At 45.3% G+C, this 15698-nt stretch overlaps 1 protein-coding gene across 1 annotated transcript in view; it reads right to left on the bottom strand.

The window, feature by feature from the left end:
• LOC137615014 (tafazzin-like) overlaps nt 1-15698 on the bottom strand; it is a 117181-nt gene that overhangs the window by 24717 nt on the left and 76766 nt on the right. The window lies entirely within an intron of this gene.

Genomic DNA, 15698 nt, shown 5'->3' with positions numbered 1-15698 from the left:
CGTCCTCCATCTTTTCACTACAAGCCTTTTTAAAAGATATCTTGAAAGATATTGGTGAATATATTTTAGTAACAATGTATATACATTCAAAAACTTTAGATAGAATATTCATAGTGACTTATTGCCTTTTCAGTACAGTACTGTAAAATGTTATTTTCATTAGTAAAATAAATTTTTGAATATACTTACCCGATGATCATATAGCTGTCAGCTCTGCTGCCCGACAGAAAAACCTACGGGCGGAATACGCCAGCGATCGCTATACAGGTGGGGGTGTACATCAACAGCGCCATCTGTCAAGTAGGTACTCAAGTACTCGATGTCAACAAAGAACCAATTTTCTCCTCTGTCCACTGGGTCTCTATTGGGGAGGAAGGGTGGGTCCTTTAATTTATGATCATCGGGTAAGTATATTCAAAAATTTATTTTACTAATGAAAATAAAATTTTTCAATATTAAACTTACCCGATGATCATATAGCTGATTCACACCCAGGGGGGTGGGTAGAGACCAGCATTACATGTTGACATTATTATGAGCTAAGTAGTCCGTATTTCATTTTAGCAGTTATTCAAAATAACAAACATAAAATAAATAAGTACCTGGTAAGGAAGTCGACTTGAACAATTACTCTGCCTTTTTAACTACGTCTTCCTTACTGAGCCTCGCGATCCTCATAGGATGCTGAGCGACTCCTAGGAGCTGAAGTATGAAGGGTTGCAACCCATACTAAAGGTCCTCATCAAAACCTCTAATCTAGGCGCTTCTCAAGAAATGACTTTGACCACCCACCAAATCAAGTAGGATGCGAAAGGCTTCTTAGCCTTCCGGACAACCCAAAAACAATAATAAAACATTTCAAGAGAAAGATTAAAAAGGTTATGGAATTAGGGAATTGTAGTGGTGGAGCCCTCACCACTACTGCACTCGTTGCTACGAATGGTCCCAGATTGTAGCAGTTCTCGTAAAGAGACTGGACATTCTTAAGATAAAAGACGCGAACACTGATTTGCTTTTCCAATAGGTTGCGTCGAATATCTTTGCAGAGATCTATTTTATTTAAAGGCCACGGAAGTTGCGACAGCTCTAACTTCGTGTGTCCTTACCTTCAGCAAAGCTTGGTCTTCCTCATTCAGATGGGAATGAGCTTCTCGTATTAACAGTCTGATAAAAAAGGATAAAGCATTCTCTGACATAGGCAAAGATGGATTCTTAATAGAACACCATAAAGCTTCAGACGGGCCTCGTAAAGGTTTTTAAATAGAACTTAAGAGCTCTTACAGGACATAATACTCTTTCTAGTTCATTTCCAACCATACGATAAGTTTGGAATATCGAACGATATTGGTCAAGGCAGAGAAGGCAGCTCGTGTTTGGCTAGAAAACCAAGTTGTAGAACATGTAGCCGTTTCGGATGAAAATCCGATGTTCTTGCTGAAGGCCTGAATCTCACTGACTCTTTTAGCTGTGGTTAAGCATATCAGGAAAAGAGTCTTAAAGGTGAGATCTTTCAGGGAGGCTGATTGAAGCGGTTCGAACCTGTCTGACATAAGGAATCTTAGTACCACATCTAAATTCCAACCAGGTGTAACCAGACGACGCTCCTTCGTGGTCTCAAAAGACTTAAGGAGGTCCTGTAGATCTTTATTGTTGGAAAGATCTAAGCCTCTGTGACGGAAGACTGATGCCAACATGCTTCTGTAACCCTTGATAGTGGGAGCTGAAAGAGATCGTTCTTTCCTCAGATATAAGAGAAAGTCAGCTATTTGAGTTACAGAGGTACTGGTCGAGGATACGGATACTAACTTGCACCAGTTTCGGAAGATTTCCCACTTCGATTGGTAGATTCTAAGGGTGGATGTTCTCCTTGCTCTAGCAAACGCTCTGGTTGCCTCCTTCGAAAAGCCTCTACCTCTTGAGAGTCTTTCGATAGTCTGAAGGCAGTCAGACGAAGAGCGTGGAGGCCTTGGTGTACCTTCTTTACGCGTGGCTGACGTAGAAGGTCCACCCTTAGGGGAAGTGTTCTGGGAACGTCTACTAGCCATCGAAGTACCTCGGTGAGTCATCCTCTTGCGGGCCAGAGGGAAGCAACTAGCGTCAACCTTGTCCCTTCGTGAGAGGCGAACTTCTGCAGTACCTTGTTGACAATCTTGAACGGAGGGAATGCATATAGATCTAGATGTGACCAATCTAGTAGAAAAGCATCTATATGAACTACTGCTGGGTCCGGGATAGGTGAGCAAGCTCTTGGGAGCCTCTTGGTCATCGAGGTTGCGAAGAGATCTATGGTTGGCTGGCCCCAGGTGGCCCAAAGTCTCTTGCATACATCCTTGTGGAGTGTCCATTCTGTTGGAATTATTTGTCCCTTCCGACTGAGACAATCTGCTATGACATTCAAGTTGCCTTGGATGAACCTCGTTACTAGTGAAAAGTCTAGACCTGTTGACCAGGTGAGGAGGTCCCTTGCGATCTCGTACCATGTCAGAGAGTAGGTCCCTCCTTACTTGGAGATGTACGTCAAAGCCGTGTGTTGTCCGAGTTCACCTCCACCACTTTGCCTTGAAGGAGAGACCTGAAGCTTTTCCAGGTCAGACGTACTGCCAGCAGCTTCTTGCAGTTGAAATGCATTGTCCTTTGACTCGAGTTCCATAATCCCGAGCATTCCCTACCGTCTAATGTCGCACCCCAGCCTACGTCCGATGCGTCCGAGAAGAGAACGTGGTTGGGAGTCTGAACAGTCAGGGGAAGACCCTTTCTAAGGTTGAAAAAGTCCTTTCACCAAGTCAGACCAGACTTTAACTTTCCGGAAATCGGGATCGAGACCGCTTTTAGCGTCTTGTCCTTTTTCCAGTGAAAAGCTAGATGGTATAGAAGAGGACGGAGGTGTAGTCTTCCTAGTGACACAAATTGAACCACGGATGACAGAGTCCTTACCAGACTCATCCACAGCCTGACAGGGCAGCGTTCCTTCTTCAGCATCTTCTGGATGGATAGCAGGGCTGGGGGTTGATCGTCTTGTTCAGCAACGTCCTCATCAGAGGGTTCCTCATCCGAAACTGATGAGGAAACGGCAACGGAGTGGGCAACGTCTGACTCGCTGAATCCGGTCGCACTGGTGGAAGCGTGACGGAGCCGGACGCTAAATCATGGTACTGCTGCACAGTCTGTGAACTGTCAACCATGGGGACGCGAGGAAGTACAGCGTCAACCTGAAACTGTCTAGACTGTCTGGGTTGTGCAGTCAACACCCTACCGGGTTGCTGAGGTTGACGCACTGCGTCACAACAAGTCACCTCTGCTGGTTGTTGAACGTCTTCCTAGTGACACACTGAACGTCAACAACCACCTCCGAGCGTCGCTTAACGTCAACGTGCGACTGGCAACCCACACTGGGTCGCATCGGTGGAGGAACCACCTCAACTGGCGGACGCGAGTAGGATACCTCAGCGTCAACAGGGCGCACAACCAACCGGTAGGAAGGTTGTTGGCCAGAAGGTTCTTCTCCGTATTAAGTCCTCTATCAAGGACACAAGCTTGGACTGCATGTCTTGCAGCAAAGCCCATTAGGGTCTACGGGAGCAGGTGTGGCAACAGACGGGGTTAGCGACTGAAGCGGAACCATCTACCATCCCTGGAAGCCTTGTTATGTGTGACATAATAGTACAGCAAAACTTCAAAGGCTCGACAAAAGTTCATAGGAGGCTAAGCAGCTTAAGGCTCCTCTCCAAAAGACAGAGTCCTCAAAGGAATATCAGTAGGAGGGAGAACAGCACTTTCTCATCTACAGGAACCTTGTCCGAGAAAAGCTAGGTTATCTCAGTGAGGGTCTCACTGGTGCATTAGCAGCAGACCAGAAGGCAACGTTATGTAACTGCATGACAGTCTGTGAACTGTCAAAAACTGAACTGTCAACCACAACAGGTGCGTGAGGACATGCAGCACTGGTGCATTAACAGCAGACCAGAAGGCAACGTTATGTAACTGCAGACAGTCTGTGAACTGTCAAAAAACTGAACTGTCAACCACAACAGGCGCATGAGGACATACAGCACTGGTGCATTAGTAGCAGACCAGAAGGCAACGTTACTGCTTGACAGTCTGTGAGCTGGCAACAACCAAAGCTGTGTGGGGAAGCCTCAACTCCTGACTGACTAGTCTGCTGCGGGCGAGTGGCGGTAACCACAGTGGGTTGCGGAGGCTAACGCACCGTGTCAAAACACGGCAGCTTAACTCCACCCTCCTGTTGTTGTGGTAGCACACGCACGTCAACGGAGTGCTCCGTGCGTCTGTGGGAGTCAGCATGCGTCTGGCAGGGTCGACTGCGCATGGGTGGAGGAGCTCTCACAGCCAGAGTGTGGGAGCAGGCAGCCGCAGCGTCTGCTGGGCGCACAACCGTGGCAGGTTGTAGGCAAACGGGTGCATCGTCAACCTTCTCCGCAGTCGGAGTGTGGGAGCAGGCAGCCTCAGCGTGAGCTGGGCGCACAACCGTGGCAGGTTGTAGGCAAACGGGTGCATCGTCAACCTTCTCCGCAGTCGGAGTGTGGGAGCAGGCAGCCTCAGGGTGAGCTGGGCGCACAACCGTGGCAGGTTGTAGGCTAACGGGAGCAGCGTTAACCTTCTCCGCACGAAACTCCTGCATAACCGCAGCTAATTGAGTCTGCATAGACTGCAGTAAAGACCACTTAGGGTCTACAAAAGCGGCAACAGACGGAGCTACTGTCCGTTGTGACTGAGGGTCTAAAAAAGCGGGTGCGGCAACAGACGGAGTTACTGCCTGTTGCGGTACCACCTTGCCTCTCTTGGGAGGTGTGCAGTCGTCGGATGACTGCAGCGAGTCCGAACTGACCCAGTGGCTACACCTGGGCCGTTGGACTTGCGCGGAAGGGACCGACTTGCACTTAATAAGCTGCGAGACCTTGGTCCAAGGTTTCTTACGAGAAACCTCTTCCACAGACGAGAAGTAAATGGGCTCTCTCGTCTTTGTGTGGGTGGGGCGATCTTGGTAGATACGCCCGAAACAACGGAGGGAAAAACGTCTGTTCGTTGATCAAGGCCTGAGGAACCCATAAGTCGTTCGACATTACTTCTCCCCTGGGCTTGGGAGCTTGCAAGAGGTCCCGGACTAGGTGAACGACAGGCACGAACAGACGAACCCTCGGACGCAACACTGTAACACTTTGCGCATATCACTTTATCACTTTTTCTGTTTTGCACTTATTTCACTGAAATCGAAACTTTTACTGATTTCTACCTGAATCACGCAATCCTACCCTTCATTAAAAGGTAGTAATTGCGAAAACAGTCGTATAATGCAACAGAAAACATATATAAAGATAAAGAATTCAGTGGCTGGGAAAGAGACTAAACACTAGATCAAATAAACTACGTTTACAATCTCTCACCGCACATAGCCTGGGAACAAGAATAAAACCCTAGAAACGTTTTACCTTCTTCCCCTACAGCGACTAGGGAGGAGAGTAAAACGAGAACAACGTTACCCGCTTGAACGAAACGTTTTTTCTCCTCTCTCTCCCTCCGTCTCTATCTCTCTCTCTCTTTCTCTCTTGATTTCGCACCTGAGAGAAGAGCCCAATTATATATCGTCAAAACATGTTATTTGCTAAAGGAAAAAAACTGAAAGGTTTTCCAAATAAAAAGTTCCTTTAATTTAGAATTTAAACCATTTAAGCTAAGAAAGAATGAACGAAACGCCAGAATCGGTTTACTCTTACTGCAAAGTGAAACCGTGAAACACTCTCTCTATCGTAACGATAGAGCGCATGTTGAACGTCCTGAACGTCAACAACTGCGTAGACTAAAAAAACTAAACGTTAGTTCATCTTTGAAAACAGTACGAGACTATCAAAGAAATTCTTTCATAAAACATTAAATTTAAAAAGTTATAAATTCTTTAAAGGTAAAATACGATATAACGGGCTCAACGTTGATTAACTTCGGTTCCAAGTTAGGACCGCCTACTATCAGGAAAGGTCGCATATAAACAAAACATAAAAATTTATTTTTATATGTTGAAAATAAATGGAAAGTTAATCGAAGAGGTCTAATAAAGGCGGAGAGATATAAAATATATAGATCTATAACGTGTTAAGCAAAATTACTAAAACCTAAACACACTTCCGTCTAAGGGAAGGGTCGGCCATTTAAAAGTGAAAGAGAGTCCATACTCTCTTTGTCACCATAATTAAATCTATCCAAAACGAGTTCAAGTTTTGAAATGAAGATAAAACCCCTGCATAGCGAAAGCTCAAAACTGGAATACTGTAGTGTACTTCACCAAATAGTTGTGAAAACAAATCCAGTTAGTAACAGCGTATTTAGTAGGTCTTGCCAGTGGCACGACAGAGAGAAAATTGGTTCTTTGTTGACATCGAGTACTTGAGTACCTACTTGACAGATGGCGCTGTTGATGTACACCCCCACCTGTATAGCGATCGCTGGCGTATTCCGCCCGTAGGTTTTTCTGTCGGGCAGCAGAGCTGACAGCTATATGATCATCGGGTAAGTTTAATATTGAAAATTGAAATGTTATCATGTATTACTTGGCTTCTTAACTGAAATTCTTCCCAAGATTTCAAATCATATCTTAATTTTAACAATAGCCTTTTTTTTGCCTTTCATTAATGACAATTGATATTTTGTAACACAGAGACTAGTAAAGGGCAAGAAAAAAGTACTAGTGAATATGATGGACTCCCTGCTCAAGAATACAAATATGTTCAAAGTAAATACCATCAGGATATACTAGGAAGTAATCTTCCTTACAAAAGATAAAGTAGTTGGTATTAAACATTCTACAACAATGGTACAGTGATACAAAACATTACTATGCTAAAATACAAATCCTTATACAGTACAGTGTAAGGAAAGGGGCTTTCCTCAATATTATTAACAATTAATTTATGCTATGCATAGGACTGACATCATAAACAAAATTAAAAATTTTTACAAAAACTATAGCATACTACAATTTGTAAATAAAACATATGCATTAACTATCTTGTTAATGACAATGTAAGATCAAAACCCTACCAAATACTGATGTAAAAAATCCAGTTACAATATTTCATTTATTAAATATATTATCTACCTGTTCATATATCACATGTTCTAACATACTTTCATAATACTACTGTATACAATACTGTACAGAAAACATCAAATTTTTTTAGGTAATTCATATTTTTCTTAACTACAGTATACAAATCTGAGTCCTTTAAGAGGAGTACTGTATGACTTCAGCTAGACGGAGTTCAGCTTTTAAAATTCATAACAAGGTATCGGTAGTTACTAATGGTTGTCGGGAAAGGCCCCTAGGCGAGTAATTGACTTTCGCCTATGATTTGCAGGGGATGATAAGGCGAGAAATATAACATAAAGGACTCAAGTTTGTATACTTAGGAAAAATTCAAATTACAGTACTTCTTAAATTTTGTGATTTGTTCCTACATGGATACAAACTGCTGTCCCTTAGTAGGAGACCTATCCTATGGAGGAAGTAAATTCTTATAACAAAAATAGCAGGTTTAAAATCCCAAGAGGTCATGACACTTGGACCTGAAGAGGTGTAAGAATGTTGACTCTAATCAGACAACTAATAACCATAGAAAATATTATCGGGTGGTAGGTTATGTTTCTGTTAGGGAACAGTCACGGATTGATTGATTTGAAGTTCTCTGGTATCCTGACATCGAAGGTCATTGACGCCGATATCGTTTATTATAAATAAAGATTAAAAGAATATTCAATTAAAACCAGAGAAGTACAGTAAATATGTTATAAAAGTTAAACAGCATTAAGAAGACCTGGTTCTGATATAAAATTTAAAAATGCCACTAGCATTGTATGACACATCATGTCCAAGGATCTTGGTAAGGATGAACCTGCCATCTTCACCACGAGCCTTAAACAGATATCTATTTCTTTCAGTGCTATAAGTGCCTCACTGTCAAGGGTATCAAACAGTCGTCACAATATGGTTGGTGTTGGCCAGCCAGCAGAAACTCATGTGTCATCCGAGTGTGACCAATGCGGAGACGACAAAGAGTAGTCTCCCATTTTTGGGGCATCCCATTATACTGTACCTCCAAGGAGATATACCAATCGATATTCCTCTCATTTTATTTTCGCTTAAATTATCCCAATGCTGTTGCCAATTGTTATAAATAGAATTCTTAATTGCTGGTAAAAAATCATTACAAAGATTGGGAGACCTTCTTGGTAGCAACTCGACTCCAGCACTCTTTGCAAGTGAATCTGCCTCTTCATTTCCAGACACACCTAAGTGTGACGGAACCCAGCAAAATCGAACTGTTATACCTTTTAGGCCAATAATCAAAAGCCACTCTAAAACCTTTAAAACTAAAGGGATACTAGAATTAAAACCTTCTAAAGCTTGAAGGACACTTCTTGAATCACTATAAATATGTTATTTTTATAATAAAATAAATTTTTGAATATACTTACCCGGTGATTATATAAGCTGCAGCTCTGCTGCTCGACAGAAAACTCTAAGTTAAAAATCCGCCAGCGATCGCTATGCAGGTAGGGGGTGTACTTCAACAGCGCCATCTGTCGTGCAGGTACTCAGTACTCAATGTAAACACAGAACTCAATTTTCTCCTCGGTCCACTGCGTCTCTATTGGGGAGGAAGGGAGGGTCCTTTAATATATAATCACCGGGTAAGTATATTCAAAAATTTATTTTATTATAAAAATAACATTTTTCAATATTAAACTTAGCCGGTGATTATATAAGCTGATTCACACCCAGGGGGGTGGGTAGAGACCAGCAATAATTGTTTACATTATTATGAGCTAAGGATTTTTTATTTAATTTTAGCAGTTATCAAAATAACAAACATAAAATAAATAAGTACCTGGTAAGGAAGTCGACTTGAACAATTACTCTGCCTTTTTAAGTACGTCTTCCTTACGAAGCCTCGCGATCCTCTTAGGATGCTGAGCGACCCCTAGGAGCTGAAGTATCAAGGGTTGCAACCCATACTACAGGACCTCATCAAAACCTCTAATCTAGGCGCTTCTCAAGAAAAGAATTTGACCACCCGCCAAATCAACCAGGATGCGAAAGGCTTCTTAGCCTTCCGGACAACCCAAAAACAACAATAAAAAACATTTCCAGAGAAAGATTAAAAAGGTTATGGAATTAGGGGAATGTAGTGGTTGAGCCCTCACCCACTACTGCACTCGCTGCTACGAATGGTCCCAGGGTGTAGCAGTTCTCGTAAAGAGACTGGACATCTTTAAGATAAAAAGACGCGAACACTGACTTGCTTCTCCAATAGGTTGCGTCCATTATACTCTGCAGAGATCTATTTTGTTTAAAGGCCACTGAAGTTGCGACAGCTCTAACTTCATGTGTCCTTACCTTCAGCAAAGCTTGGTCTTCCTCACTCAGATGGGAATGAGCTTCTCGTATTAACAGTCTGATATAATAGGATAAGGCATTCTTTGACATAGGCAAAGAAGGTTTCTTAATAGAACACCATAAAGCTTCTGACTGTCCTCGTAAAGGTTTAGTTCATCTTAAATAGAACTTAAGAGCTCTAACAGGGCATAAGACTCTTTCTAGTTCATTTCCAACCATATTAGAAAGGCTTGGAATATCGAACGATTTCGGCCAAGGACGAGAAGGTAGCTCGTTTTTGGCTAGAAAACCAAGCTGTAAAGAACATGTAGCCGTTTCAGATGAAAATCCGATGTTCCTGCTGAAGGCGTGAATCTCACTGACTCTTTTAGCTGTGGCTAAGCAAACCAGGAAAAGAGTCTTTAAAGTGAGATCTTTAAAGGAGGCTGATTGTAGTGGCTCGAACCTTTCTGACATAAGGAATCTTAGTACCACGTCTAAATTCCAACCAGGTGTAGCCAAACGACGCTCCTTCGTGGTCTCAAAAGACTTAAGGGGGTCCTGTAGATCTTTGTTGTTGGAAAGATCTAAGCCTCTGTGACGGAAGACTGATGCCAACATGCTTCTGTAACCCTTGATGGTGGGAGCTGAAAGAGATCTTTCTTTCCTCAGGTATACGAGGAAGTCAGCTATTTGGGTTACAGAGGTACTGGTCGAGGATACTGATACTGACTTGCACCAGTTTCGGAAGACTTCCCACTTCGACTGGTAGACTCTAAGAGTGGATGTCCTCCTTGCTCTAGCAATCGCCCTGGCTGCCTCCTTCGAAAAGCCTCTAGCTCTTGAGAGTCTTTCGATAGTCTGAAGGCAGTCAGACGAAGAGCGTGGAGGCCTTGGTGTACCTTCTTTACGTGTGGCTGACGTAGAAGGTCCACCCTTAGAGGAAGAGTTCTGGGAACGTCCACTAGCCATTGAAGTACCTTGGTGAACCATTCTCTCGCGGGCCAGAGGGGAGCAACTAATGTCAACCTTGTCCCTTCGTGAGAGGCGAACTTCTGCAGTACCTTGTTGACAATCTTGAACGGGGGGAATGCATATAGGTCTAGATGTGACCAATCCAGTAGAAAGGCATCTATATGAACTGCTGCTGGGTCCAGGATTGGTGAGCAATATATTGGGAGCCTCTTGGTCATCGAGGTTGCGAAGAGATCTATGGTAGGCTGGCCCCATGTGGCCCACAGTCTCTTGCACACATCCTTGTGTAGGGTCCATTCTGTTGGAATGATTTGTCCCTTCCGACTGAGACAATCTGCCATGACATTCAAGTTGCCTTGGATGAACCTCGTTACTAGAGAAAGGTTTAGATCTTTTGACCAGGTGAGGAGGTCCCTTGCGATCTCGTACAACGTCATAGAATGGGTCCCTCCTTGCTTGGAGATGTACGCCAAAGCCGTGGTGTTGTCCGAGTTCACCTCCACCACTTTGCCTTGAAGGAGGGACTTGAAGCTTTTCAAGGCCAGATGAACTGCCAGTAGCTCCTTGCAGTTGATATGTAACGTTCTTTGACTCGAGTTCCAAGTTCCTGAGCATTCCCGACCGTCTAATGTCGCACCCCAGCCCGTGTCCGATGCGTCCGAGAAGAGAACGTGGTTGGGAGTCTGAACAGCCAGGGGCAGACCCTCTCTGAGGCTGATACTGTCCTTCCACCAAGTCAGGGACGACTTCATCTTCTCGGAAATGGGGATCGAGACCGCTTCTAGCGTCTTGTCCTTTTTCCAGTAAACAGCTAGGTGAAATTGAAGGGGACGGAGGTGTAGTCTTCCTAACGAAACGAACTGTTCCAGGGATGATAGTGTCCCTATCAGACTCATCCACTGTCTGACTGAACATCGTTCCTTCTTCAGCATGTTCTGGATGCATACCTGGGCTTGACTTGTTCTGGGGGCCGACGGAAAAGCCCGAAAAGCTTGACTGTGAATCTCCATCCCTAAATACACAATAGTTTGGGATGGGACCAGTTGAGACTTTTCCATATTGACCAGGAGACCCAATTCCTTGATCAGATCTAGAGTCCACTTTAGATTCTCCAGACAGCGACGACTGGAAGAAGCTCTTAGAAGCCAGTCGTCCAAATAGAGGGAGGCTCTGATGTCCGCTAAATGAAGGAATTTGGCTATATTCCTCATCAGCTCGTAAACACAAGAGGAGCTGTGCTTAGGCCAAAGCACAGGGCTTGAAACTGGTAGACAACCTTTTCGTAAACGAATCTCAGAAAAGGTTGGGAGTCTGGGTGGATGGGGACGTGAAAGTATGCGTCCCTTAGGTCTAAAGAGACCATCCAGTCTTCCTTTCTGACCGCTGCTAGAACGGACTTTGTGGTCTCCATGGCGAACGTCTGCTTTGTGACAAAGACATTCAGCGCACTGACGTCTAGCACCGGCCTCCACCCTCCTGTCTTCTTTACCACTAAGAAGAGACGGTTGTAGAAGCCCGGGGATTGATGGTCCCGGACTTTGACTACCGCTCCCTTTTCTAGTAAGAGAGACACCTCCTGCTTCAAAGCTCGTCTCTTGTCTTCCTCTCTGTACCTGAGAGAGAGATCGATGGGAGACGTTGCTAGAGGGGGTTTTCGTACAAACGGGATCTTGTACCCTTCTCTGAGCAACTTCACAGATTGTGCATCTGCGCCTCTTTTCTCCCAGGTCTGCCAGAAGTTCTTGAGTCTGGCTCCCACTGCTGTCTGAAGAAGGTGGCAGTCAGACTCTGCCTTTAAAGGACTTGGTACCTTTCTTCTTCCCACGTCTCCCTTCGGCACGAGCACCTCCTCTGCTGGAGGCTCTGCCACGAAAGGGCGGAATGAATCTGGACGCTGGAGTGTCCATCCTGGGTCTTGACAAGGTAGGCAAAGGGGTGGCTTTGCGGGCAGAGGACGCAACCAGGTCATGGGTGTCCTTCTGAATCAAAGAGGCAGCAATCTCCTTAATCAAGTCCTCTGGAAAAAGGCACTTTGAGAGAGGAGCAAAAAGAAGTTCTGATCTTTGACACGGTGTTACTCCAGCTGACAGGAAAGAGCAAAGGTTCTCCCGTTTCTTGAGGACCCCGGATACGAACGAAGACGCAAGCTCACTAGATCCGTCACGTATGGCCTTGTCCATGCAGGACATTATGAGCAAGGAAGATTCCTTGTCAGACGGGGAGATCTTCCTGCTCAAAGCTCCCAGACACCAGTCCAAAAAGTTAAAGACCTCGAAGGCTCTAAATACTCCTTTCAACAGATGGTCTAGGTCCGAAGGAGACCAGCATATCTTAGAGCGTCTCATGGCTAGCCTGCGGGGTGAGTCTACCAGACTTGAGAAGTCGCCCTGGGCAGAGGCAGGAACTCCCAAGCCGAGAACTTCTCCCGTGGCATACCAGACGCTCGATCTGGAAGAGAGTTTCGCAGGGGGAAACGTAAAGGCTGTCTTCCCTAGGTTCTTTTTGGACTGCATCCAATCTCCTAAAACTCGTAAAGCTCTCTTGGACGAGCGGGCGAGGACGAGTTTCGTAAAGGCAGGCGCGGATGACTGCGTACCTAAAGCAAACTCTGACGGAGGAGAGCGTGGAGCCGCAGACACAAACTGGTCCGGATACATCTCTTTGAACAGAGCAAGAACTTTTCTAAAGTCCAAAGAGGGTTGCGTGGTCTTGGGTTCGTCAGGGTCCGAATGTGGGTCATCAATGTGTGCCGCGTCGTCATCATCAGAGTCCATCATCCGAGAATTGAGGAGGAAGCGGCAAAGGAGTAGGAATCGGCTGGTCAGCTGAGTCCGGTAGCACGGGTGCACGCGTGACTGAACCGGACGCAACGTCATGGAACTGTTGCCCAGTCTGTGAACTGGCAACAACCATAGCAGCGCGGGGACGCATAGCGTCTACTCCAGACTGTCTAGTCTGATGTGGGCGAGCAGAGGTAACCACACTGGGTTGCGGAGGTTGACGCACCGCGTCAAAACAAAACAACTTAGACTGTTGTTGTACCTCGCGAACGTCAACGGAAGGTTCCGTGCGTCGCTGAACGTCAACATGCGGCTGGCAGGGTACACTGGAACGCATGGGTGGCGGGACTCTCTCAGCTGGAGTGCGGCAGAAGGTCGCCTCAGCGTCCACAGGACGCACAACCGTGGTTGGTTGTAGGCAAGAGGTTGGTGCAGCGTCAACCTTCTCCGCACGAAAGTCCTGCATCAATGACGTTAACTGATACTGCATGGTCTGCAGCAAAGACCACTTAGGGTCTACAGGAGCAGGTGCGGCAACAGACGGTGTGACTGCCTGAGGCGGTACCGCTTTGCCTCTCTTAGGAGGTGAGCAGTCGTCGGAAGACTGCAGCGAGTCCGAACTGACCCAGTGGCTACAACTGGGCCGTTGGACTTGCGCGGAAGGGACCGACTTGCGCTTAAGAGGCCGCGAGACCTTGGTCCATGGTTTCTTACGAGAAACCTCTTCCGCAGACGAGGAATAAATGGGCTCTCTCGTCTTTGTGTGGGTGGGGCGATCTTGGGTAGATACGCCCGAAACCACGGAGGGAACGTCTGTTCGCTGATTAAAGCCTCTCGGACCCTTTGGTCGTACGACATTGCTTCTCCCCTGGACTTGGGAGCTTGCAAGAGGTCCCGGACTGGGAGGACGACAGGCACGAACAGACGAACCCTCAAGCGCAACACTATCCACAACACTATCACTCACTTTATCACTACCCACTGCACTCTTACACTTCAGCTCCTTGACGTCTGCCATGAGCTGGTTACGGTCACTAGCCAAGGACTCGACTCTCTCACCCAGAGCTTGGATGGCACGCATCATATCTGCCATCGAGGGTTCTTGAGTGCTAGAAGGGGGATCAGGAGCAACCACTACAGGGGAAGGAATAGGTTGTGGGGCATGAGGAGAGGAAAATTCAACGGAGCGAGATGAACTTCTCCTGACTCTATCTCTCTCTAGCCTACGTGTATATTTCTGGAATTCGATAAAATCGAATTCCGAAAGCCCAACGCATTCCTCACATCGATCTTCCAATTGACAGGTTTTATCCCGACAATTGGAACAAACGGTGTGAGGATCGATAGAGGCCTTCGGAAGACGCCTTGAACAGTCCCTAGCATTACACTTCCTGAATTTAGGGACTTGAGAAAGGTTAGCCATTTTGAATTAGTCAAAGGGGAATTCAAAAACTATCCAAAGTCATCAACAAATAATCCGATATCAACAAAAGAATGCAAGGATGTATTGAAGATAAAGCCTGCAAAGCGAAAGCTCAAAACTAGAAACGTGTACTTCACCAAAAAGTTGTGAAAACCAATCCAGTTAGAAACAGCGAATTAGTAGGTCTTGCCGGTGGCACGACAGAGAGAAAATTGAGTTCTGTGTTTACATTGAGTACTGAGTACCTGCACGACAGATGGCGCTGTTGAAGTACACCCCCTACCTGCATAGCGATCGCTGGCGGATTTTTAACGTAGAGTTTTCTGTCGAGCAGCAGAGCTGCAGCTTATATAACCACCGGCTAAGTTTAATATTGAAAAATACTCCTCAGCCACCACAAGCTGATTAGAGATATTAGATTCAATACATCATGCTGGTATAAGATTGTCCACTGGAGCATTTAGAACCTCACCTATCCCAAGTCTCCTCGTTGATGCTGGAGAGTTACCTCTAGACCATTACTGCATGTCTTCCCAACACTAGCTTTTCAGACTGCAAGCCTTGTAAGGAACTCAACATACTTTGAGTTGCACCCAAAATCTCCTCAACCTTATGGCTTTCGAGTAAAACAGTTACTAAACAGTCTTGATAAAATTAGAGGTAAGGTACTTCCATTTAAGATACCATTAACCCCTCCGTGGAATTTACCAGGGATATCTTTCTGTAAATATTTTATTGGTATGAAAAATAAACATGACTGAATTAGAAGCTAGGTCTCTTTTTATGGAACTTGTTGAACATAGGGAATCATCTTTTATATATACCGAGGGCTCCAAATCCGATGCTGGCGTTGGATTTGGAGTATATAGTAGTTCTTTTAACTGTAGAGGGGCACTTCTAATATCTTCCATATTTACTGCTGAATTATATGGCATACTAACGGCTATTGAGAAAAAAGAGTTAAAATAGGAGGGTAATTTTACCTTTTCAATATTAAACTTAGCCGGTGATTATATAAGCTGCAGCTCTGCTGCTCGACAGAAAACTCTACGTTAAAAATCCGCCAGCGATCGCTATGCAGGTAGGGGGTGTACTTCAACAGCGCCATCTGTCGTGCAGGTACTCAGTACTCAAT

The sequence above is a fragment of the Palaemon carinicauda genome, chromosome 21 (genome assembly GCF_036898095.1).
Source record: "Palaemon carinicauda isolate YSFRI2023 chromosome 21, ASM3689809v2, whole genome shotgun sequence".
Taxonomy (NCBI): Eukaryota; Metazoa; Arthropoda; class Malacostraca; order Decapoda; family Palaemonidae; genus Palaemon; species Palaemon carinicauda.
Note: the sequence above shows the minus strand (reverse complement) of the source record. Positions and strands in the feature narration are given on the sequence as shown.